Here is a 22699-nt window from a genome sequence, read left to right as displayed (position 1 = left end):
ACGACGCTGCGCAAAAGTCTCCCGACCGGAAACTTCCAAGACCTACCCACGCTTCAAGCTTATAACGCAAGAATAAAAAAGCACCCGATCGGCAGCGTGCCGATGAAGACGGGCGTTCGATACCCTAGGGATGGCGCCCCAGGCGCGTGCCGTGCTCCTCGAGCACAAAAGAGACGCGAGGACATTTGGAGCCGAGGAAGGGCAAAGACACCGTAGACAGAAGAAACAAAACTACACGTTGACACACGCAGAGGCGGGAACTGCCCTGCCCGGGACACGCTAACATCGAGGGGAAAAGTAATCCGTTCCCTTTACCTGACCGTAGGGCCCCGCTCCCGTACAGCCTTCTCCCCTATGCTAACTTTCAAACACTTCCCTGCAATTCCCAAACTCGGCCCCTCCTCTCGGCCCCGTTCGCTCGACTTAGCTTTCAGAGGGCCGGAGGTCCGATTCCGTCCTCGACGAAAGCAGCGCGGCGGCTAACTAGCACATTCCTGCAGTTGCCGCCTTCCTCTTCACCTGCAAGAAAACACCAACGGGAGAAAACACAACCGGCCGTCGGCATCGCGCTGCTCCGTGCCTACCTCTTCCACGACACCCGCCTGTACTCAGAAGCGTCGCGGGGTTCAGCTCACCGGCTCTTTGCAGAGTCAGATGCTGCAGCCGTCGTCGCTGGCGTTACCTAAGATACCGAGAGACAAAGTTACCCTTGCGCTTCCAACGAGTCACCCACGATCCTCCTTGCGACTACCCCGGCTCGCTTCAAACGCTCATCCGATCCCAAAGGCGGCTCCCAAAGCACCTGCAAAAACAAGGCGAGCGCTCAACTGAGCGGTCGTACGAGACTTCCGTATTAGACAACGACCTGGATGACAACTGCCTCACCTTCTCACACTGTCGGTCTGCGTGCGGCTCGGCCCCTCCGCGGCCATCTGCGGCACCTGCAAAAATCTCGAGGAAAAGACACCTGCCGAGAGTTACCGCCTGAAACTGGGGCCTGCCCGCACCGATTCCCATCTCCCGCTCCCTTACCTCGGCCCTTCACCTGCCCTGCCGCTGCTGGTTCCAGTTGTCACGTCAAGGCTCGCGTGCCACCTGTAACACACGGACCGCAAGGGACGCTTCTACTTTCACCGACAATTTGATGCCTAAAATAAGAACTGCTACTTTAACCCCCCCAGTCGTGGCTCACCTCGCCCAAGCTGCCTCCGGTGACAAAATCCTACTTTGCTTGTGGCTCTCCATCTAAAAAACAAAAACAACAAACGAAAAACACCACAAAACACACCACACACCGCTATCATCCCCTCAGATAGCACCGGTGCCATCTTCCCTCCCGCGCCGCTCAGTGACCCACCTTCTCACAGCCCTCCGCTCGCCTCCTCCGTCACTCTTCGGTGCGCGTCTCATCGATCTGCATGTGAAAGCAGTTAGGCGAGTCACCCCGATGCTTAACAAATCCGGAGGTGTCACTTCCGCCTAGGGATACTAGCCGGCATCCAACTACAGCCTGTTGTTAAAAAGAAAACCACGCGCCTCCCCCCAAAGCGTACGCTCCCACACCTACGAGCCTTAACACCTTTGAGATTCCATCTCATTTGCTACTGCCGGACAGCCGCTCCCACACCGCTCCAACAGTCTCCATAAAACGCTCTAGAAACGACCGTCCGCACGGCCTGCGGACGGCTACTACGAGGTGACCGTACGTCTGTCGCCTAGGCGGTCTAAGCGTATCAACATTTAAACCGTTGACTTCTACTGCTGTTCTACTTACTCCTGACTCTACGCCCCCCAGGCAGGGCAGCTCTGAGCCAAACAGGCACACGCATACACTAACGCTAAACGCTACGAAAGGTTTGATTCCAAGATAAACTCTAAGCGATAAGGACTCTCAGACAAGATACCATGTCAGGCGAGAAGACCTAGAGGGCCACAACCGGGAGGCGAGGAGGCTATACGGCAGCCCCAGAAAGAGTCACACGTTATGGCCCGTTATAAGAAGCTACCGTCAAAACCGAGACGCTGGATGAGAAGTACGAGTCCGAATCCTAGGATGGAGGGATGCAGGGCAGACGTCGCAGTCCGTGAAAACGGATGCCTAAGGAGCAGAGCTGATGCCGCAGCCGGCGACGATGCTGCGCGAAAGACTCTCGACCGGGAACTTCCAAGACCTACCCACGCTTTAAGCTGATAACGCAAGAATAAGAAAGCACCCGATCGACAGCGTGCCGACGAAGACGGGCGTTCGATAGCCTAGGGATGGCCCCCCAGGCGCGTGCCGTGCTCCTCGAGCCCAAAGAGAAGTGAGGACATTTAGAGCCGAGGAAGGGCAAAGACACGGCAGACGGAAGAAACAAAGTACACGATGACACACGCAGAGGCTGGAACTGCCCTGCCCGGGACACGCTAACATCGAGGGGAAAAGTAATCCGTTCCCTTTACCTGACCTAGGGCCCCGCTCCCGTGCAGCCTTCTCCCCCGTGCTAACTTTCAAACACTTCCCTGCAATTCCCAACCTCGGCCCCTCCTCTCGGCCCCGTTCGCTCGACTCAGCTTGCAGAGGGCCGGAGGTCCGATTCCATCCTCGACAAAAGCAGCGCGGCAACTAACTAGCACGTTCCTGCAGTTGCCGCCTTCCTCTTCACCCGCAAGAAAAAACAAACGGGACGGAACACAACCGGCTGGTCCCGGGGAGGCCACACAAAAAAATTTCTACCTGCCTGTTTTGCCAATCGACGGGGTTAACACAAAGGACACATACACCAAGCTAAAGAAATAATAGGCTTATTTTACTTTGGTTTAAAGCAGCAGAAAGAATAAGCGAGGTAACGCACCTAGTCATTACTACATAAAGCTAGCTCTAGGGATTAAGAAAGACACATCACCAATCGCCTTCGTACTTTACCATCATCCAGATCCGTGCATCAGCTGGGGAGCCCCGTCACAGCGAAGGGTCGGAGAGCCTTTCCCGGCAATTGGGAAGTCCCACGCAGTGCGTCCACTCGTAGGTAAGGTCTCCGTCTTTGCTGCGAGAGGGTCCGGCTTTTATACAGTTTAACAAACAAGTCTATACAAAATGCACAGGAGATATCTGGGAGGTCGATATGCCTCACTCGGGCACGTCCAGATCTGGCCAGGATCCGGGCCTGTCTGAGGAGTTACTCTTTTTCTGTACCTTTGGGATTTATAGTTACTTCCTGTCGTTTACGGATTGTTCCCAGGGATCGTTCCCAGGGGTGCATTTTCACGCTGATAAGATGCTGGTTGCTGGTCGGGGGATTCACTCAGAAGTCAACCTTGGTTTGAGGCCTATTGTTTGGCCCTTTTTTGTTTCACTGCCTTAAAAACGCCAGCCTGAGACAGACCCGCGCCCAAACATAGGCGACAACAGTCGCCTCGCAGACCGGCCGGGACCGGGGAGTAAAAACCCAGCCAGGGGACAGGAAAAGAAAAAATTTTTTGTCCCCCAGCTGCTTTGGGTTTTTGGGATTTTTGGTTTTGTGGGGGGTTTTTTTCTTTGTTTTGTTTTTTTTTTTTTTTTTTTTTTTCTGTTTGTTTGGGGTTTTTTTAATTTCTATTGTGTCTCTCTACTGCCTCTAAACAAAGCTACGCAACCTACAGCCCGTAAGGAAAAAACAAAACATCAACCATTCAGGCACTGCTACACACATTTTAAACGCCACACAGCCAGCTACCACTCAAACCACCACCTGCTCTCCCCTCGGCCACCCTACCACCAAAACCGACACAAGCCATCACCCTCCGTGATCCTCGGAAGCACCAGGTACGGGGGCCTCCAAAAATCGTCCTGCCTGAAAAAACTCCATTCTGAGCCTGACCCGCGCCCAAAGCTAGATAACGATCCTTGCATTGCACACCGGCCGGGACCAGGGAAAAACTACCCAGCCAGGAGACGGGAAAAACAGAAGTTTATTCCCCTGACAGAGTTTTTCATTAAATCCAGTCTGCGTAGTCCAATTGAGCCCCGCCTACATCCTGGAAGAAAAGAGACGACAAATACGCTTACACAGCTAGACACATTCTAAACATGCCGCTATTCCACCTACCGCCAAAACCAACCCCCACTCTCCACCGGCCCATCCTTCCGCCCAACCGTCACGACGGGCAGTCACCCCCTGAAGACTGTTCCTGGGGGACTCGAGCGCCTAGCCTGAGGAAATCCTGACCCAAACCTGACCTTCACCCAGACGCCGACCGTGACCGTCACCCTCAGAGAGCATCTGGGACCGGGTGAAAATAAACCCCACCGGGGAGGCAAAGACGTCACCCAGTTGGAGGATTTGTTTTCTTATTGAAAACAAACCCATATGGTATACCCGTGAACTCCATTCCACCTATCCCTGACTCCACACCCCCGGGCAGAGCAGCTCCGAGCCACACAGGCACACACAAAACACTACAAATGACGCGATTCAAAGAGGACTAAACGCTAAGCGATAAGGACACCCAGAAGGGTATGCCGTAAGGCGAGAAGACTCGGAGGGCCACGACGGCGACGCGAGGAGGCTATATGGCAGCCTACAAGAAGCAGTAAGTGGAACGGCCCCTTACGAGAAGCTACCGTCAAAACCGAGACGATGGGTACGCAAGAAGATGGGCTTCAAGACCTAAGAACGTCAGGATACGGGAAAGAAGTCACCGGCAGGAACAACGGATGCCTAAATAGCAGAGCTGACGCCAGAGCCCGCGACGACGCTGCGCAAAAGTCTCCCGACCGGAAACTTCCAAGACCTACCCACGCTTCAAGCTTATAACGCAAGAATAAAAAGCACCCGATCGGCAGCGTGCCGATGAAGACGGGCGTTCGATACCCTAGGGATGGCGCCCCAGGCGCGTGCCGTGCTCCTCGAGCACAAAAGAGACGCGAGGACATTTGGAGCCGAGGAAGGGCAAAGACACCGTAAACAGAAGAAACAAAACTACACGTTGACACACGCAGAGGCGGGAACTGCCCTGCCCGGGACACGCTAACATCGAGGGGAAAAGTAATCCGTTCCCTTTACCTGACCGTAGGGCCCCGCTCCCGTACAGCCTTCTCCCCTATGCTAACTTTCAAACACTTCCCTGCAATTCCCAAACTCGGCCCCTCCTCTCGGCCCCGTTCGCTCGACTTAGCTTTCAGAGGGCCGGAGGTCCGATTCCGTCCTCGACGAAAGCAGCGCGGCGGCTAACTAGCACATTCCTGCAGTTGCCGCCTTCCTCTTCACCTGCAAGAAAACACCAACGGGAGAAAACACAACCGGCCGTCGGCATCGCGCTGCTCCGTGCCTACCTCTTCCACGACACCCGCCTGTACTCAGAAGCGTCGCGGGGTTCAGCTCACCGGCTCTTTGCAGAGTCAGATGCTGCAGCCGTCGTCGCTGGCGTTACCTAAGATACCGAGAGACAAAGTTACCCTTGCGCTTCCAACGAGTCACCCACGATCCTCCTTGCGACTACCCCGGCTCGCTTCAAACGCTCATCCGATCCCAAAGGCGGCTCCCAAAGCACCTGCAAAAACAAGGCGAGCGCTCAACTGAGCGGTCGTACGAGACTTCCGTATTAGACAACGACCTGGATGACAACTGCCTCACCTTCTCACACTGTCGGTCTGCGTGCGGCTCGGCCCCTCCGCGGCCATCTGCGGCACCTGCAAAAATCTCGAGGAAAAGACACCTGCCGAGAGTTACCGCCTGAAACTGGGGCCTGCCCGCACCGATTCCCATCTCCCGCTCCCTTACCTCGGCCCTTCACCTGCCCTGCCGCTGCTGGTTCCAGTTGTCACGTCAAGGCTCGCGTGCCACCTGTAACACACGGACCGCAAGGGACGCTTCTACTTTCACCGACAATTTGATGCCTAAAATAAGAACTGCTACTTTAACCCCCCCAGTCGTGGCTCACCTCGCTCAAGCTGCCTCCGGTGACAAAATCCTACTTTGCTTGTGGCTCTCCATCTAAAAAACAAAAACAACAAACGAAAAACACCACAAAACACACCACACACCGCTATCATCCCCTCAGATAGCACCGGTGCCATCTTCCCTCCCGCGCCGCTCAGTGACCCACCTTCTCACAGCCCTCCGCTCGCCTCCTCCGTCACTCTTCGGTGCGCGTCTCATCGATCTGCATGTGAAAGCAGTTAGGCGAGTCACCCCGATGCTTAACAAATCCGGAGGTGTCACTTCCGCCTAGGGATACTAGCCGGCATCCAACTACAGCCTGTTGTTAAAAAGAAAACCACGCGCCTCCCCCCAAAGCGTACGCTCCCACACCTACGAGCCTTAACACCTTTGAGATTCCATCTCATTTGCTACTGCCGGACAGCCGCTCCCACACCGCTCCAACAGTCTCCATAAAACGCTCTAGAAACGACCGTCCGCACGGCCTGCGGACGGCTACTACGAGGTGACCGTACGTCTGTCGCCTAGGCGGTCTAAGCGTATCAACATTTAAACCGTTGACTTCTACTGCTGTTCTACTTACTCCTGACTCTACGCCCCCCAGGCAGGGCAGCTCTGAGCCAAACAGGCACACGCATACACTAACGCTAAACGCTACGAAAGGTTTGATTCCAAGATAAACTCTAAGCGATAAGGACTCTCAGACAAGATACCATGTCAGGCGAGAAGACCTAGAGGGCCACAACCGGGAGGCGAGGAGGCTATACGGCAGCCCCAGAAAGAGTCACACGTTATGGCCCGTTATAAGAAGCTACCGTCAAAACCGAGACGCTGGATGAGAAGTACGAGTCCGAATCCTAGGATGGAGGGATGCAGGGCAGACGTCGCAGTCCGTGAAAACGGATGCCTAAGGAGCAGAGCTGATGCCGCAGCCGGCGACGATGCTGCGCGAAAGACTCTCGACCGGGAACTTCCAAGACCTACCCACGCTTTAAGCTGATAACGCAAGAATAAAAAAGCACCCGATCGACAGCGTGCCGACGAAGACGGGCGTTCGATAGCCTAGGGATGGCCCCCCAGGCGCGTGCCGTGCTCCTCGAGCCCAAAGAGAAGTGAGGACATTTAGAGCCGAGGAAGGGCAAAGACACGGCAGACGGAAGAAACAAAGTACACGATGACACACGCAGAGGCTGGAACTGCCCTGCCCGGGACACGCTAACATCGAGGGGAAAAGTAATCCGTTCCCTTTACCTGACCTAGGGCCCCGCTCCCGTGCAGCCTTCTCCCCCGTGCTAACTTTCAAACACTTCCCTGCAATTCCCAACCTCGGCCCCTCCTCTCGGCCCCGTTCGCTCGACTCAGCTTGCAGAGGGCCGGAGGTCCGATTCCATCCTCGACAAAAGCAGCGCGGCAACTAACTAGCACGTTCCTGCAGTTGCCGCCTTCCTCTTCACCCGCAAGAAAAAACAAACGGGACGGAACACAACCGGCTGGTCCCGGGGAGGCCACACAAAAGAATTTCTACCTGCCTGTTTTGCCAATCGACGGGGTTAACACAAAGGACACAGACACCAAGCTAAAGAAAGAATAGGCTTATTTTACTTTGGTTTAAAGCAGCAGAAAGAATAAGCGAGGTAACGCACCTAGTCATTACTACATAAAGCTAGCTCTAGGGATTAAGAAAGACACATCACCAATCGCCTTCGTACTTTACCATCATCCAGATCCGTGCATCAGCTGGGGAGCCCCGTCACAGCGAAGGGTCGGAGAGCCTTTCCCGGCAATTGGGAAGTCCCACGCAGTGCGTCCACTCGTAGGTAAGGTCTCCGTCTTTGCTGCGAGAGGGTCCGGCTTTTATACAGTTTAACAAACAAGTCTATACAAAATGCACAGGAGATATCTGGGAGGTCGATATGCCTCACTCGGGCACGTCCAGATCTGGCCAGGATCCGGGCCTGTCTGAGGAGTTACTCTTTTTCTGTACCTTTGGGATTTATAGTTACTTCCTGTCGTTTACGGATTGTTCCCAGGGATCGTTCCCAGGGGTGCATTTTCACGCTGATAAGATGCTGGTTGCTGGTCGGGGGATTCACTCAGAAGTCAACCTTGGTTTGAGGCCTATTGTTTGGCCCTTTTTTGTTTCACTGCCTTAAAAACGCCAGCCTGAGACAGACCCGCGCCCAAACATAGGCGACAACAGTCGCCTCGCAGACCGGCCGGGACCGGGGAGTAAAAACCCAGCCAGGGGACAGGAAAAGAAAAAATTTTTTGTCCCCCAGCTGCTTTGGGTTTTTGGGATTTTTGGTTTTGTGGTTTGGTTTTTTTCTTTGTTTTTTTTTTTTTTTTTTTTTTTTTCTGTTTGTTTGGGGTTTTTTTAATTTCTATTGTGTCTCTCTACTGCCTCTAAACAAAGCTACGCAACCTACAGCCCGTAAGGAAAAAACAAAACATCAACCATTCAGGCACTGCTACACACATTTTAAACGCCACACAGCCAGCTACCACTCAAACCACCACCTGCTCTCCCCTCGGCCACCCTACCACCAAAACCGACACAAGCCATCACCCTCCGTGATCCTCGGAAGCACCAGGTACGGGGGCCTCCAAAAATCGTCCTGCCTGAAAAAACTCCATTCTGAGCCTGACCCGCGCCCAAAGCTAGATAACGATCCTTGCATTGCACACCGGCCGGGACCAGGGAAAAACTACCCAGCCAGGAGACGGGAAAAACAGAAGTTTATTCCCCTGACAGAGTTTTTCATTAAATCCAGTCTGCGTAGTCCAATTGAGCCCCGCCTACATCCTGGAAGAAAAGAGACGACAAATACGCTTACACAGCTAGACACATTCTAAACATGCCGCTATTCCACCTACCGCCAAAACCAACCCCCACTCTCCACCGGCCCATCCTTCCGCCCAACCGTCACGACGGGCAGTCACCCCCTGAAGACTGTTCCTGGGGGACTCGAGCGCCTAGCCTGAGGAAATCCTGACCCAAACCTGACCTTCACCCAGACGCCGACCGTGACCGTCACCCTCAGAGAGCATCTGGGACCGGGTGAAAATAAACCCCACCGGGGAGGCAAAGACGTCACCCAGTTGGAGGATTTGTTTTCTTATTGAAAACAAACCCATACGGTATACCCGTGAACTCCATTCCACCTATCCCTGACTCCACACCCCCGGGCAGAGCAGCTCCGAGCCACACAGGCACACACAAAACACTACAAATGACGCGATTCAAAGAGGACTAAACGCTAAGCGATAAGGACACCCAGAAGGGTATGCCGTAAGGCGAGAAGACTCGGAGGGCCACGACGGCGACGCGAGGAGGCTATATGGCAGCCTACAAGAAGCAGTAAGTGGAACGGCCCCTTACGAGAAGCTACCGTCAAAACCGAGACGATGGGTACGCAAGAAGATGGGCTTCAAGACCTAAGAACGTCAGGATACGGGAAAGAAGTCACCGGCAGGAACAACGGATGCCTAAATAGCAGAGCTGACGCCAGAGCCCGCGACGACGCTGCGCAAAAGTCTCCCGACCGGAAACTTCCAAGACCTACCCACGCTTCAAGCTTATAACGCAAGAATAAAAAAGCACCCGATCGGCAGCGTGCCGATGAAGACGGGCGTTCGATACCCTAGGGATGGCGCCCCAGGCGCGTGCCGTGCTCCTCGAGCACAAAAAGACGCGAGGACATTTGGAGCCGAGGAAGGGCAAAGACACCGTAGACAGAAGAAACAAAACTACACGTTGACACACGCAGAGGCGGGAACTGCCCTGCCCGGGACACGCTAACATCGAGGGGAAAAGTAATCCGTTCCCTTTACCTGACCGTAGGGCCCCGCTCCCGTACAGCCTTCTCGCCTATGCTAACTTTCAAACACTTCCCTGCAATTCCCAAACTCGGCCCCTCCTCTCGGCCCCGTTCGCTCGACTTAGCTTTCAGAGGGCCGGAGGTCCGATTCCGTCCTCGACGAAAGCAGCGCGGCGGCTAACTAGCACGTTCCTGCAGTTGCCGCCTTCCTCTTCACCTGCAAGAGAACACGAACGGGAGAAAACACAACCGGCCGTCGGCATCGCGCTGCTCCGTGCCTATCTCTTCCACGACACCCGCCTGTACTCAGAAGCGTCGCGGGGTTCAGCTCACCGGCTCTTTGCAGAGTCAGATGCTGCAGCCGTCGTCGCCTAAGATACCGAGAGACAAAGTTACCCTTGCGCTTCCAACGAGTCACCCACGATCCTCCTTGCGACTACCCCGGCTCGCTTCAAACGCTCATCCGATCCCAAAGGCGGCTCCCAAAGCACCTGCAAAAACAAGGCGAGCGCTCAACTGAGCGGTCGTACGAGACTTCCGTATTAGACAACGACCTGGATGACAACTGCCTCACCTTCTCACACTGTCGGTCTGCGTGCGGCTCGGCCCCTCCGCGGCCATCTGCGGCACCTGCAAAAATCTCGAGGAAAAGACACCTGCCGAGAGTTACCGCCTGAAACTGGGGCCTGCCCGCACCGATTCCCATCTCCCGCTCCCTTACCTCGGCCCTTCACCTGCCCTGCCGCTGCTGGTTCCAGTTGTCACGTCAAGGCTCGCGTGCCACCTGTAACACACGGACCGCAAGGGACGCTTCTACTTTCACCGACAATTTGATGCCTAAAATAAGAACTGCTACTTTAACCCCCCCAGTCGTGGCTCACCTCGCCCAAGCTGCCTCCGGTGACAAAATCCTACTTTGCTTGTGGCTCTCCATCTAAAAAACAAAAACAACAAACGAAAAACACCACAAAACACACCACACACCGCTATCATCCCCTCAGATAGCACCGGTGCCATCTTCCCTCCCGCGCCGCTCAGTGACCCACCTTCTCACAGCCCTCCGCTCGCCTCCTCCGTCACTCTTCGGTGCGCGTCTCATTGATCTGCATGTGAAAGCAGTTAGGCGAGTCACCCCGATGCTTAACAAATCCGGAGGTGTCACTTCCGCCTAGGGATACTAGCCGGCATCCAACTACAGCCTGTTGTTAAAAAGAAAACCACGCGCCTCCCCCCAAAGCGTACGCTCCCACACCTACGAGCCTTAACACCTTTGAGATTCCATCTCATTTGCTACTGCCGGACAGCCGCTCCCACACCGCTCCAACAGTCTCCATAAAACGCTCTAGAAACGACCGTCCGCACGGCCTGCGGACGGCTACTACGAGGTGACCGTACGTCTGTCGCCTAGGCGGTCTAAGCGTATCAACATTTAAACCGTTGACTTCTACTGCTGTTCTACTTACTCCTGACTCTACGCCCCCCAGGCAGGGCAGCTCTGAGCCAAACAGGCACACGCATACACTAACGCTAAACGCTACGAAAGGTTTGATTCCAAGATAAACTCTAAGCGATAAGGACTCTCAGACAAGATACCATGTCAGGCGAGAAGACCTAGAGGGCCACAACCGGGAGGCGAGGAGGCTATACGGCAGCCCCAGAAAGAGTCACACGTTATGGCCCGTTATAAGAAGCTACCGTCAAAACCGAGACGCTGGATGAGAAGTACGAGTCCGAATCCTAGGATGGAGGGATGCAGGGCAGACGTCGCAGTCCGTGAAAACGGATGCCTAAGGAGCAGAGCTGATGCCGCAGCCGGCGACGATGCTGCGCGAAAGACTCTCGACCGGGAACTTCCAAGACCTACCCACGCTTTAAGCTGATAACGCAAGAATAAAAAAGCACCCGATCGACAGCGTGCCGACGAAGACGGGCGTTCGATAGCCTAGGGATGGCCCCCCAGGCGCGTGCCGTGCTCCTCGAGCCCAAAGAGAAGTGAGGACATTTAGAGCCGAGGAAGGGCAAAGACACGGCAGACGGAAGAAACAAAGTACACGATGACACACGCAGAGGCTGGAACTGCCCTGCCCGGGACACGCTAACATCGAGGGGAAAAGTAATCCGTTCCCTTTACCTGACCTAGGGCCCCGCTCCCGTGCAGCCTTCTCCCCCGTGCTAACTTTCAAACACTTCCCTGCAATTCCCAACCTCGGCCCCTCCTCTCGGCCCCGTTCGCTCGACTCAGCTTGCAGAGGGCCGGAGGTCCGATTCCATCCTCGACAAAAGCAGCGCGGCAACTAACTAGCACGTTCCTGCAGTTGCCGCCTTCCTCTTCACCCGCAAGAAAAAACAAACGGGACGGAACACAACCGGCTGGTCCCGGGGAGGCCACACAAAAGAATTTCTACCTGCCTGTTTTGCCAATCGACGGGGTTAACACAAAGGACACAGACACCAAGCTAAAGAAAGAATAGGCTTATTTTACTTTGGTTTAAAGCAGCAGAAAGAATAAGCGAGGTAACGCACCTAGTCATTACTACATAAAGCTAGCTCTAGGGATTAAGAAAGACACATCACCAATCGCCTTCGTACTTTACCATCATCCAGATCCGTGCATCAGCTGGGGAGCCCCGTCACAGCGAAGGGTCGGAGAGCCTTTCCCGGCAATTGGGAAGTCCCACGCAGTGCGTCCACTCGTAGGTAAGGTCTCCGTCTTTGCTGCGAGAGGGTCCGGCTTTTATACAGTTTAACAAACAAGTCTATACAAAATGCACAGGAGATATCTGGGAGGTCGATATGCCTCACTCGGGCACGTCCAGATCTGGCCAGGATCCGGGCCTGTCTGAGGAGTTACTCTTTTTCTGTACCTTTGGGATTTATAGTTACTTCCTGTCGTTTACGGATTGTTCCCAGGGATCGTTCCCAGGGGTGCATTTTCACGCTGATAAGATGCTGGTTGCTGGTCGGGGGATTCACTCAGAAGTCAACCTTGGTTTGAGGCCTATTGTTTGGCCCTTTTTTGTTTCACTGCCTTAAAAACGCCAGCCTGAGACAGACCCGCGCCCAAACATAGGCGACAACAGTCGCCTCGCAGACCGGCCGGGACCGGGGAGTAAAAACCCAGCCAGGGGACAGGAAAAGAAAAAATTTTTTGTCCCCCAGCTGCTTTGGGTTTTTGGGATTTTTGGTTTTGTGGGGGGTTTTTTTCTTTGGTTTTTTTTTTTTTTTTTTTTTCTGTTTGTTTGGGTTTTTTTTAATTTCTATTTTGTCTCTCTACTGCCTCTAAACAAAGCTACGCAACCTACAGCCCGTAAGGAAAAAACAAAACATCAACCATTCAGGCACTGCTACACACATTTTAAACGCCACACAGCCAGCTACCACTCAAACCACCACCTGCTCTCCCCTCGGCCACCCTACCACCAAAACCGACACAAGCCATCACCCTCCGTGATCCTCGGAAGCACCAGGTACGGGGGCCTCCAAAAATCGTCCTGCCTGAAAAAACTCCATTCTGAGCCTGACCAGCGCCCAAAGCTAGATAACGATCCTTGCATTGCACACCGGCCGGGACCAGGGAAAAACTACCCAGCCAGGAGACGGGAAAAACAGAAGTTTATTCCCCTGACAGAGTTTTTCATTAAATCCAGTCTGCGTAGTCCAATTGAGCCCCGCCTACATCCTGGAAGAAAAGAGACGACAAATACGCTTACACAGCTAGACACATTCTAAACATGCCGCTATTCCACCTACCGCCAAAACCAACCCCCACTCTCCACCGGCCCATCCTTCCGCCCAACCGTCACGACGGGCAGTCACCCCCTGAAGACTGTTCCTGGGGGACTCGAGCGCCTAGCCTGAGGAAATCCTGACCCAAACCTGACCTTCACCCAGACGCCAACCGTGACCGTCACCCTCAGAGAGCATCTGGGACCGGGTGAAAATAAACCCCACCGGGGAGGCAAAGACGTCACCCAGTTGGAGGATTTGTTTTCTTATTGAAAACAAACCCATACGGTATACCCGTGAACTCCATTCCACCTATCCCTGACTCCACACCCCCGGGCAGAGCAGCTCCGAGCCACACAGGCACACACAAAACACTACAAATGACGCGATTCAAAGAGGACTAAACGCTAAGCGATAAGGACACCCAGAAGGGTATGCCGTAAGGCGAGAAGACTCGGAGGGCCACGACGGTGACGCGAGGAGGCTATATGGCAGCCTACAAGAAGCAGTAAGTGGAACGGCCCCTTACGAGAAGCTACCGTCAAAACCGAGACGATGGGTACGCAAGAAGATGGGCTTCAAGACCTAAGAACGTCAGGATACGGGAAAGAAGTCACCGGCAGGAACAACGGATGCCTAAATAGCAGAGCTGACGCCAGAGCCCGCGACGACGCTGCGCAAAAGTCTCCCGACCGGAAACTTCCAAGACCTACCCACGCTTCAAGCTTATAACGCAAGAATAAAAAAGCACCCGATCGGCAGCGTGCCGATGAAGACGGGCGTTCGATACCCTAGGGATGGCGCCCCAGGCGCGTGCCGTGCTCCTCGAGCACAAAAGAGACGCGAGGACATTTGGAGCCGAGGAAGGGCAAAGACACCGTAGACAGAAGAAACAAAACTACACGTTGACACACGCAGAGGCGGGAACTGCCCTGCCCGGGACACGCTAACATCGAGGGGAAAAGTAATCCGTTCCCTTTACCTGACCGTAGGGCCCCGCTCCCGTACAGCCTTCTCCCCTATGCTAACTTTCAAACACTTCCCTGCAATTCCCAAACTCGGCCCCTCCTCTCGGCCCCGTTCGCTCGACTTAGCTTTCAGAGGGCCGGAGGTCCGATTCCGTCCTCGACGAAAGCAGCGCGGCGGCTAACTAGCACGTTCCTGCAGTTGCCGCCTTCCTCTTCACCTGCAAGAAAACACCAACGGGAGAAAACACAACCGGCCGTCGGCATCGCGCTGCTCCGTGCCTACCTCTTCCACGACACCCGCCTGTACTCAGAAGCGTCGCGGGGTTCCGCTCACCGGCCCTTTGCAGAGTCAGATGCTGCAGCCGTCGTCGCCTAAGATACCGAGAGACAAAGTTACCCTTGCGCTTCCAACGAGTCACCCACGATCCTCCTTGCGACTACCCCGGCTCGCTTCAAACGCTCATCCGATCCCAAAGGCGGCTCCCAAAGCACCTGCAAAAACAAGGCGAGCGCTCAACTGAGCGGTCGTACGAGACTTCCGTATTAGACAACGACCTGGATGACAACTGCCTCACCTTCTCACACTGTCGGTCTGCGTGCGGCTCGGCCCCTCCGCGGCCATCTGCGGCACCTGCAAAAAACTCGAGGAAAAGACACGTGCCGAGTTACCGCCTGAAACTGGGGCCTGCCCGCACCGATTCCCATCTCCCGCTCCCTTACCTCGGCCCTTCACCTGCCCTGCCGCTGCTGGTTCCAGTTGTCACGTCAAGGCTCGCGTGCCACCTGTAACACACGGACCGCAAGGGACGCTTCTACTTTCACCGACAATTTGATGCCTAAAATAAGAACTGCTACTTTAACCCCCCCAGTCGTGGCTCACCTCGCCCAAGCTGCCTCCGGTGACAAAATCCTACTTTGCTTGTGGCTCTCCATCTAAAAAACAAAAACAACAAATGAAAAACACCACAAAACACACCACACACCACTATCATCCCCTCAGATAGCACCGGTGCCATCTTCCCTCCCGCGCCGCTCAGTGACCCACCTTCTCACAGCCCTCCGCTCGCCTCCTCCGTCACTCTTCGGTGCGCGTCTCATCGATCTGCATGTGAAAGCAGTTAGGCGAGTCACCCCGATGCTTAACAAATCCGGAGGTGTCACTTCCGGCTAGGGATACTAGCCGGCATCCAACTACAGCCTGTTGTTAAAAAGAAAACCACGCGCCTCCCCCCAAAGCGTACGCTCCCACACCTACGAGCCTAAACACCTTTGAGATTCCATCTCATTTGCTACTGCCGGACAGCCGCTCCCACACCGCTCCAACAGTCTCCATAAAACGCTCTAGAAACGACCGTCCGCACGGCCTGCGGACGGCTACTATGAGGTGACCGTACGTCTGTCGCCTAGGCGGTCTAAGCGTATCAACATTTAAACCGTTGACTTCTACTGCTGTTCTATTTACTCCTGACTCTACGCCCCCCAGGCAGGGTAGCTCTGAGCCAAACAGGCACACGCATACACTAACGCTAAACGCTACGAAAGGTTTGATTCCAAGATAAACTCTAAGCGATAAGGACTCTCAGACAAGATACCATGTCAGGCGAGAAGACCTAGAGGGCCACAACCGGGAGGCGAGGAAGCTATACGGCAGCCCCAGAAAGAGTCACACGTTATGGCCCGTTATAAGAAGCTACCGTCAAAACCGAGACGCTGGATGAGAAGTACGAGTCCGAATCCTAGGATGGAGGGATGCAGGGGAGACGTCGCAGTCTGTGAAAATGGATGCCTAAGGAGCAGAGCTGATGCCGCAGCCGGAGACGATGCTGCGCGAAAGACTCTCGACTGGAAACTTCCAAGACCTACCCACGCTCTAAGCTTATAATGCAAGAATAAAAAAGCACCCGATCGGCAGCGTGCCGACGAAGATGGGCGTTCGATACCCTAGGGATGGTGCCCCAGACGCGTGCCGTGCTCCTCGAGAACAAAGAGAAGTGAGGACATTTAGAGCCGAGGAAGGGCAAAGACACGGCAGACGGAAGAAACAAACTACACGATGACACACGCAGAGGCTGGAACTGACCTGCCCGGGACACGCTAACATCGAGGGGATATGTAATCCGTTCCCTTTACCTGTCTGTAGGGCCCCGCTCCCGTACAGCCTTCTCCCCCGTGCTAACTTTCAAACACTTCCCTGCGATTCCCAACATCGGCCCCTCCTCCGGCCCCGTTCGCTCGACTCAGCTTTCAGAGGGCCGGAGGTCCGATTCCGTCCTCGACGAAAGCAGCGCGGCAACTAACTAGCACGTTCCTGCAGTTGCCGCCTTCCTCTTCACCCGCAAGAAAAAAAACAAACGGGAGGGAACAAAACCGGCTGGTCCCGGGGAGGCCACACAAAAAAATTTCTGCCTGCCTGTTTTGCCAATCGACGGGGTTAACACAAAAGGACACAGACACCAAGCTAAAGAAATAGGCTTATTTTACTTTAGTTTAAAGCAGCAGAAAGAATAAGCGAGGTAACGCACCTAGCAATTACTACATAAAGCTAGCTCTAGGGATTAAGAAAGACACATCACCAATCGCCTTCGTACTTTACCATCATCCAGACCCGTGCATCAGCTGGGGAGCCTTGTCACAGCGAAGGGTCGGAGAGCCTTTCCCGGCAATTGGGAAGTCCCACGCAGTGCGTCCACTCGTAGGTAAGGTCTCCGTCTTTGCTGCGAGAGGGTCCGGCTTTTATACAGTTTAACAAACAAGTCTATACAAAATGCACAGGAGATATCTGGGAGGTCGATATGCCTCACTCGGGCACGTCCAGATCTGGCCAGGATCCGGGCCTGTCTGAGGAGTTACTCTTTTTCTGTACCTTTGGGATTTATAGTTACTTCCTGTTGTTTACGGATTGTTCCCAGGGATCGTTCCCAGGGGTGCATTTTCACGCTGATAAGATGCTGGTTGCTGGTCGGGGGATTCACTCAGAAGTCAACCTTGGTTTGAGGCCTATTGTTTGGCCCTTTTTTGTTTCACTGCCTTAAAAACGCCAGCCTGAGACAGACCCGCGCCCAAACATAGGCGACAACAGTCGCCTCGCAGACCGGCCGGGACCGGGGAGTAAAAACCCAGCCAGGGGACAGGAAAAGGAAAAATTTTTTGTCCCCCAGCTGCTTTGGGTTTTTTGGATTTTTGGTTTTGTGTTGTTTTTTGTTTTTTGTTTTTTGTTTTTTTTTTTCTTTTAATTTCTATTTTGTCTGTCTACTGCCTCTAAACAAAGCTACGCAACCTACAGCCCGTAAGGAAAAAACAAAACATCTACCATACAGGCACTGCTACACACATTTTAAACGCCACACAGCCACCTTTTAAACAACCTCTCAAACCACCACCTGCTCTCCCCTTGGCCACCCTACCAACAAAACCGACACAAGCCATCACCCTCCGTGATCCTCGGAATCACCAGGTACGGGGGCCTCAAAAAATTATCCTGCCTGAAAAAACTCCAGCCTGAGCCTGACCCGCGCCCAAAGCTAGATAACGATCCTTGCATTGCACACCCGCCGGGACCAGGGAAAAACTACCCAGCCAGGAGACGGGAAAAACAGAAGTTTATTCCCCTGACAGAGGTTTTCATTAAATCCAGTCTACGTAGTCCAATTGAGCCCCGCCTACATCCTGGAAGAAAAGAGACGACAAATACTCATACACAGCTAGACACATTCTAAACATACCGCTATTCCACCTACCGCCAAAACCAACCCCCACTCTCCACTAGCTCGTCCTTCCGCCCAACTGTCACAACAGGCAGTCACCCCCTGAAGACTGTTCCTGGGGGACTCGAGCGCCTAGCCTGAGGAAATCCCGGCCCAAACCTGACCTTCACCCAGACGCTGACTGTGACCGTCACCCTCCAAGAGCATCTGCGACTGGGTGAAAATAAACCCCACCGGGGAGACAAAGATGTCACCCAGTTGGAGGATTTGTTTTCTCATTTAAAACAAACCCATACAGTATACCTGTGAACTCTATTCCACCTATCCCTGACTCCACACCCCCAGGCAGAGCAGCTCCGAGCCACACAGACACACACAAAATACTTCAAATGACACAAGTTAAAGATGACTAAACACTAAGCGAGATAAGGACACCCAGAAGGCTATGCCATAAGGCAAGAAGACTCGGAGGGCCACGATGGTGATGTGAGGAAGCTATATGGCAGCCTACAAGAAGCAGTAAGCAGAATGGCCCCTTACTAGAAGCTACTGTCAAAACGGAGACAGTGGGTATGCAAGAAGATGGGCTTCAAGACCTAAGGATGTCAGGATACAGGAAAGAAGTCACCAGCAGGAACAACGGATGCCTAAATAGCAGAGCTGACGCCAGACCCCGCGACGACGCTGCGCAAAAGACTCCCGACCGGAAACTTCCAAGACCTACCCACGCTCTAAGCTTATAACGCAAGAATAAAAAGCACCCGGTCGGCACCGTGCCGATGAAGATGGGCGTTCGATACCCTAGGGATGGTGCCCGAGGCACGTGCCGTGCTCCTCGAGCCCAAAGAGATGTGAGGACCTTTAGAGCCGAGGAAGGGCAAAGACACGGCAGACAGAAGAAACAAAACTACACGTTGACACACGCAGAGGCTGGAACTGCCCTGCCCGGGACACGCTAACATCGAGGGGAAGAGTAATCCGTTCCCTTTACCTGTCTGTAGGGCCCTGCTCCCATACAGCCTTCTCCCCGTGCTAACTTTCAAACACTTCCCTGCAATTCCCAGCCTCGGCCCCTCCTCTCGGCCCCGTTCACTCGACTTAGCTTTCAGAGGGCCGGAGGTCCTATTCCATCCTCGACAAAAGCAGCGCAGCGGCTAACTAGCACGTTCCTGCAGTGGCCAGATTCCTTTATCACCTGCAAAAAAGCACAGAAGGGCACAGCTGCCGGTCAGTATTACGCTGCTCCCTGCTTACCTCTTCCACAACCCGCCCCCGTCCTAAGAAGCATTGCGGTGTTCCGGTCACCTGCTCGTTTTGGAGTCAGATGCTGCAGCCGTTGCCGCTTGCAGTACCTAGCTTACCGAGCGAGAAAGTTACCATTGCGCTTGTGAGAAGTCACCGGCCCCGTGCTCGTCCTTGCTACTACCCTGCTGCTTTCGGATGCTCAGATGATCCCAAAGGTGAAACTGTCTTATTAAACTATCTTGCCCTCCCAAAGAAAATTACTAATGTAAACTTAAAAAAAAAAAAAAAAAAAAAAAAAAAAAATTAAAAAAGCAAGCCACATATAAACGTTCTATCTCCTATATATGATGCTGAACCTTGACCGGTCCAGAAATATCTTACCTCAAATGACTCTGTTCCTCTAGAGATCAAAACACATCTGTCTCACAAGCTTAAATGGCTCAAAAGCTGCTACTGACTGAAGGACTGAGAGAGCACTGACACCTGAGAAACCCAGGAGTGGAATGAGCTCCCTGTTGAGCGGCTGGGGCTCATATACCCCGGGCCCCGCCCACCAGCCCGCCCACAATCCCCTGGGAAAGGGGCGGGGCCAAACCCCCACAGGTATAAAGTCAGCCAGAGGAGCAGAGGGGAATTTTCTCCTCTGCCTGAAATTTACAACACGCATAACGCTCTGTGGAGAAAGCAACTTTTACCAGAAATGATGATACCCGCTCTTTTACTGGGCCTGTTGTGTTGGCGATGCGACCTGGTAGGGAGTTCTGCTTAATTTTTCCAGGGTCTACATAGAAAAAGATGGGTATTTGATTAGGCTCTGTAACAAAAGAGTTGAATAAAGGCAATAGCGATACTCTTATCGACAACGATGTGCTTTAGTTTCCAAGAAAACAACCAAAATGCTATAGGGTTACGCTTTGTTTCTACCAAGACTCCACACGCTACCTAGCTTCTACTGGAATTATGCTGTGGATGGAACTAAATGACAAAGCGGGGGTAGATCCTACGAGAATCCCTCCTCTGGGAAGTCTGGAGGGGATCTGAATGGACTACGCGTGCTCTCTGAGCACCGGGGATGGAACAGACGCGTCCTAGCTACCATAGAGGAAGACGTGAACTTTCTGCAGACAAACTATAGCATCCGGAAAGGTCCTCTTGGCACGCGGAGGGCACAAAGCGCGCCGCTGTTTTGCCGATCGATGGGGTTAACGCAAAGGGCGCAAAGGCTGAGCTAAAGAGATAGGCTTATTTTGCTGGCTGTCTCGAGGTAATAAGCGATAGGTAAGAAACGAGGTGTGTAAAAATTAAGGCGATGTGTCCAGTCCTTACTATACCAAATGAGTCGTAGCGATTAAGAAAGATACATCGCCGATCGTCCTGGTGCTTAACCATCACCTGGATCCGTGCTTCAGCTGGGGAGCCCCGTCACGACGAAGGATCGGAGAGACTTTCCCGGCAACTAGCAAGTCCTACACGGTGCGTCCACTCATGGACGAGGTCTCCGTCTTTGCTGCGCGAGGGTTCCGGTTTTAGATGGGTTAACAAACAAATCTGTAAATCTGTAGAACTGACAAAATGCACGCAAGACATCAGGATTGAGTCACCTCGTCGTCCTCCTTTGGGATTCTTTCCCGAGCCTGGCCGAGGCTCAAGGACGAACCGAGGGAGTTCGCGTATTCGACCTCGATAACGGGCTTCTAAACTAGGAAATGTCAACATAAGAGGAACCGAGGGAGTTTGCGTAATCAACCTCAATAATTGGCTCCTAAACTAGGAAATGTCGGTATATTCATGTATTGTTTTATCTAAGTTACTTATCTCGATAATGAGATGTTCTATCCAAGCTACGTATGTCACTAATGATTGGATACAGTCATTATATAACACGTTTGGTTGTGAGATTCATCTAGAGGGTGACTTTGGTTTGAGACCTGTCGTTCAGGCCTCGGTACTTTGACGGCAGAGCCGATAAAGGGCAGCGGAGCACGAGGATGGCCTCGGGAGGCACGTTGACATTGGGAGAAGAGCCAAACATAAAAGACGGCTCTCACATGGGATGCTTAACTAGAGAAGGCATCCCCGCGACGTACAGATGTTCTCGGGGGACGACCGACCAAACGGATGCATCCGAAATGGCGGTGATTAAGTAAGACGGCTCTGGGGTGCGGACAAAGCCCGAGGAAGGGATCTGTCTGCGTAAGAGATGTACTTGGAGAGCTGTGGAGCTCAAACGGTGCTGTCAGACACGAGGATTGTCTCGAGAGACGTTGTGACGAGAATGAGAGGGCTCCGAGGAGCAGAGGGAACGTGGGCGTGGAGACAAACAAAGGACAAAAAATAATTTGAAAAAAACCACGAATGGAATACAGGTAGCCAGGGTACATTAAAAGCGATGGTTAATAAAGAAATAATGAAATAAATAAGAAATATTGATGGCAAATTACAGAGGAGATGTAGAAATAAAATTTTAGGGGTCAGCAACGAGGAAAACTGAGACAAAATAATTTAAAAACAAATGCGGTGACCGAGATACAAGTCAATTGTAAAAGCCCAGGGATGAAGAGACGAAAGAATTTTAAAATACTGATGGCAAACGGAAACACCGCTGTTGCAAAATGGCCAAGCAAACTAAATTGCATAGCGTAGCGTAAAAACTTAAGCGATTGGTCAAACGCCTATGACGTGTCATCTGTCACGTGGAGATCCTTCGGCTAGGTGAGTGTGATAAACGCCTCCCCGGAAACACGTACGTGGAGAGGCTCCATGTCAAATTGAGAGACTCCTAATTGGAAGCCCTTGTTCTTCAACGTCAAGGCCCTCTGAAAAAGAACAAACTAGCTGAAGGTAGGCGGGATGTAAGAAAGCGCAGACGTAAACCGAAGAAAGGCCAATTCTAAAACATAGACAAAGTTCGAGAAAGGATCCTCTCCAGAAACCCCTATAGGCCGAGGATCTCCGTGGAAGCCCCTCAGGGACCTAAACCGCACAGGTAATAATTATAACTACGATGATGAGTTAATAAATAGGCATGTAATGGGACGATAGGAGCTTTGGCTATCGTAACATATGACAGGCACGTTAGGCGGAACGATTCCCTCGTGTCCCCGGCCCAATAAAGTAATGCCCACGCGTTAATGCTAAACCCAGCGTTAAGGAGGTTTCGTTCCCGATTTCAGTAGAGAATTTCGGTGACCCGGATGGCATGCTGCCTCTGAAGCTCCATGAACCCATGGCATCATGAGGACTCCGGCACCGCCTGAGTGTGTTTTGGGGAGATCCTCCGATCCCCTGATCTGGTGAGTTTGGAGTAAGAGCCCTGTTGGTTTTTTTTTTTTTTTGGT

At 53.1% G+C, this 22699-nt stretch overlaps 4 long non-coding RNA genes across 6 annotated transcripts; all 4 read right to left on the bottom strand.

Moving 5' to 3' along the window:
• Positions 1-453: 453 nt before the first annotated feature.
• On the bottom strand, positions 454-1093 carry LOC122153208. Of its 2 annotated transcripts, none has more exons than XR_006165076.1 (4): positions 1033-1093; positions 886-941; positions 636-802; positions 454-519 (listed from the first exon to the last, which is right to left on the bottom strand). It is a non-coding gene; the product is annotated as an uncharacterized LOC122153208 (long non-coding RNA). The 2 variants fall into 2 exon arrangements; XR_006165077.1 differs by having other exon boundaries at positions 471-519; positions 886-951; positions 1033-1059.
• A 4069-nt stretch (positions 1094-5162) lies between these two features.
• LOC122153204 lies at positions 5163-5806 on the bottom strand. 2 transcript variants are annotated; one of them, XR_006165070.1, is made up of 4 exons: positions 5742-5806; positions 5595-5650; positions 5345-5511; positions 5163-5228 (listed from the first exon to the last, which is right to left on the bottom strand). It is a non-coding gene; the product is annotated as an uncharacterized LOC122153204 (long non-coding RNA). The 2 variants fall into 2 exon arrangements; XR_006165071.1 differs by having other exon boundaries at positions 5180-5228; positions 5595-5660; positions 5742-5768.
• Positions 5807-9659: 3853 nt separating this feature from the next.
• On the bottom strand, positions 9660-10803 carry LOC122153203. The gene is made up of 5 exons (XR_006165069.1): positions 10600-10803; positions 10440-10502; positions 10293-10348; positions 10052-10209; positions 9660-9935 (listed from the first exon to the last, which is right to left on the bottom strand). It is a non-coding gene; the product is annotated as an uncharacterized LOC122153203 (long non-coding RNA).
• A 3730-nt stretch (positions 10804-14533) lies between these two features.
• Positions 14534-15655, bottom strand: LOC122153189. The gene is made up of 5 exons (XR_006165048.1): positions 15458-15655; positions 15293-15345; positions 15133-15195; positions 14988-15053; positions 14534-14904 (listed from the first exon to the last, which is right to left on the bottom strand). It is a non-coding gene; the product is annotated as an uncharacterized LOC122153189 (long non-coding RNA).
• Between the last annotated feature and the right edge of the window lie 7044 nt (positions 15656-22699).

This window comes from Tyto alba, unplaced genomic scaffold (assembly GCF_018691265.1).
Source record: "Tyto alba isolate M040663 unplaced genomic scaffold, T.alba_DEE_v4.0 Super-Scaffold_16, whole genome shotgun sequence".
Classification (NCBI taxonomy): domain Eukaryota; kingdom Metazoa; phylum Chordata; class Aves; order Strigiformes; family Tytonidae; genus Tyto; species Tyto alba.
The sequence above is the reverse complement of the archived record's forward strand: the minus strand, read 5'-3'. Positions and strand labels throughout refer to the sequence as shown.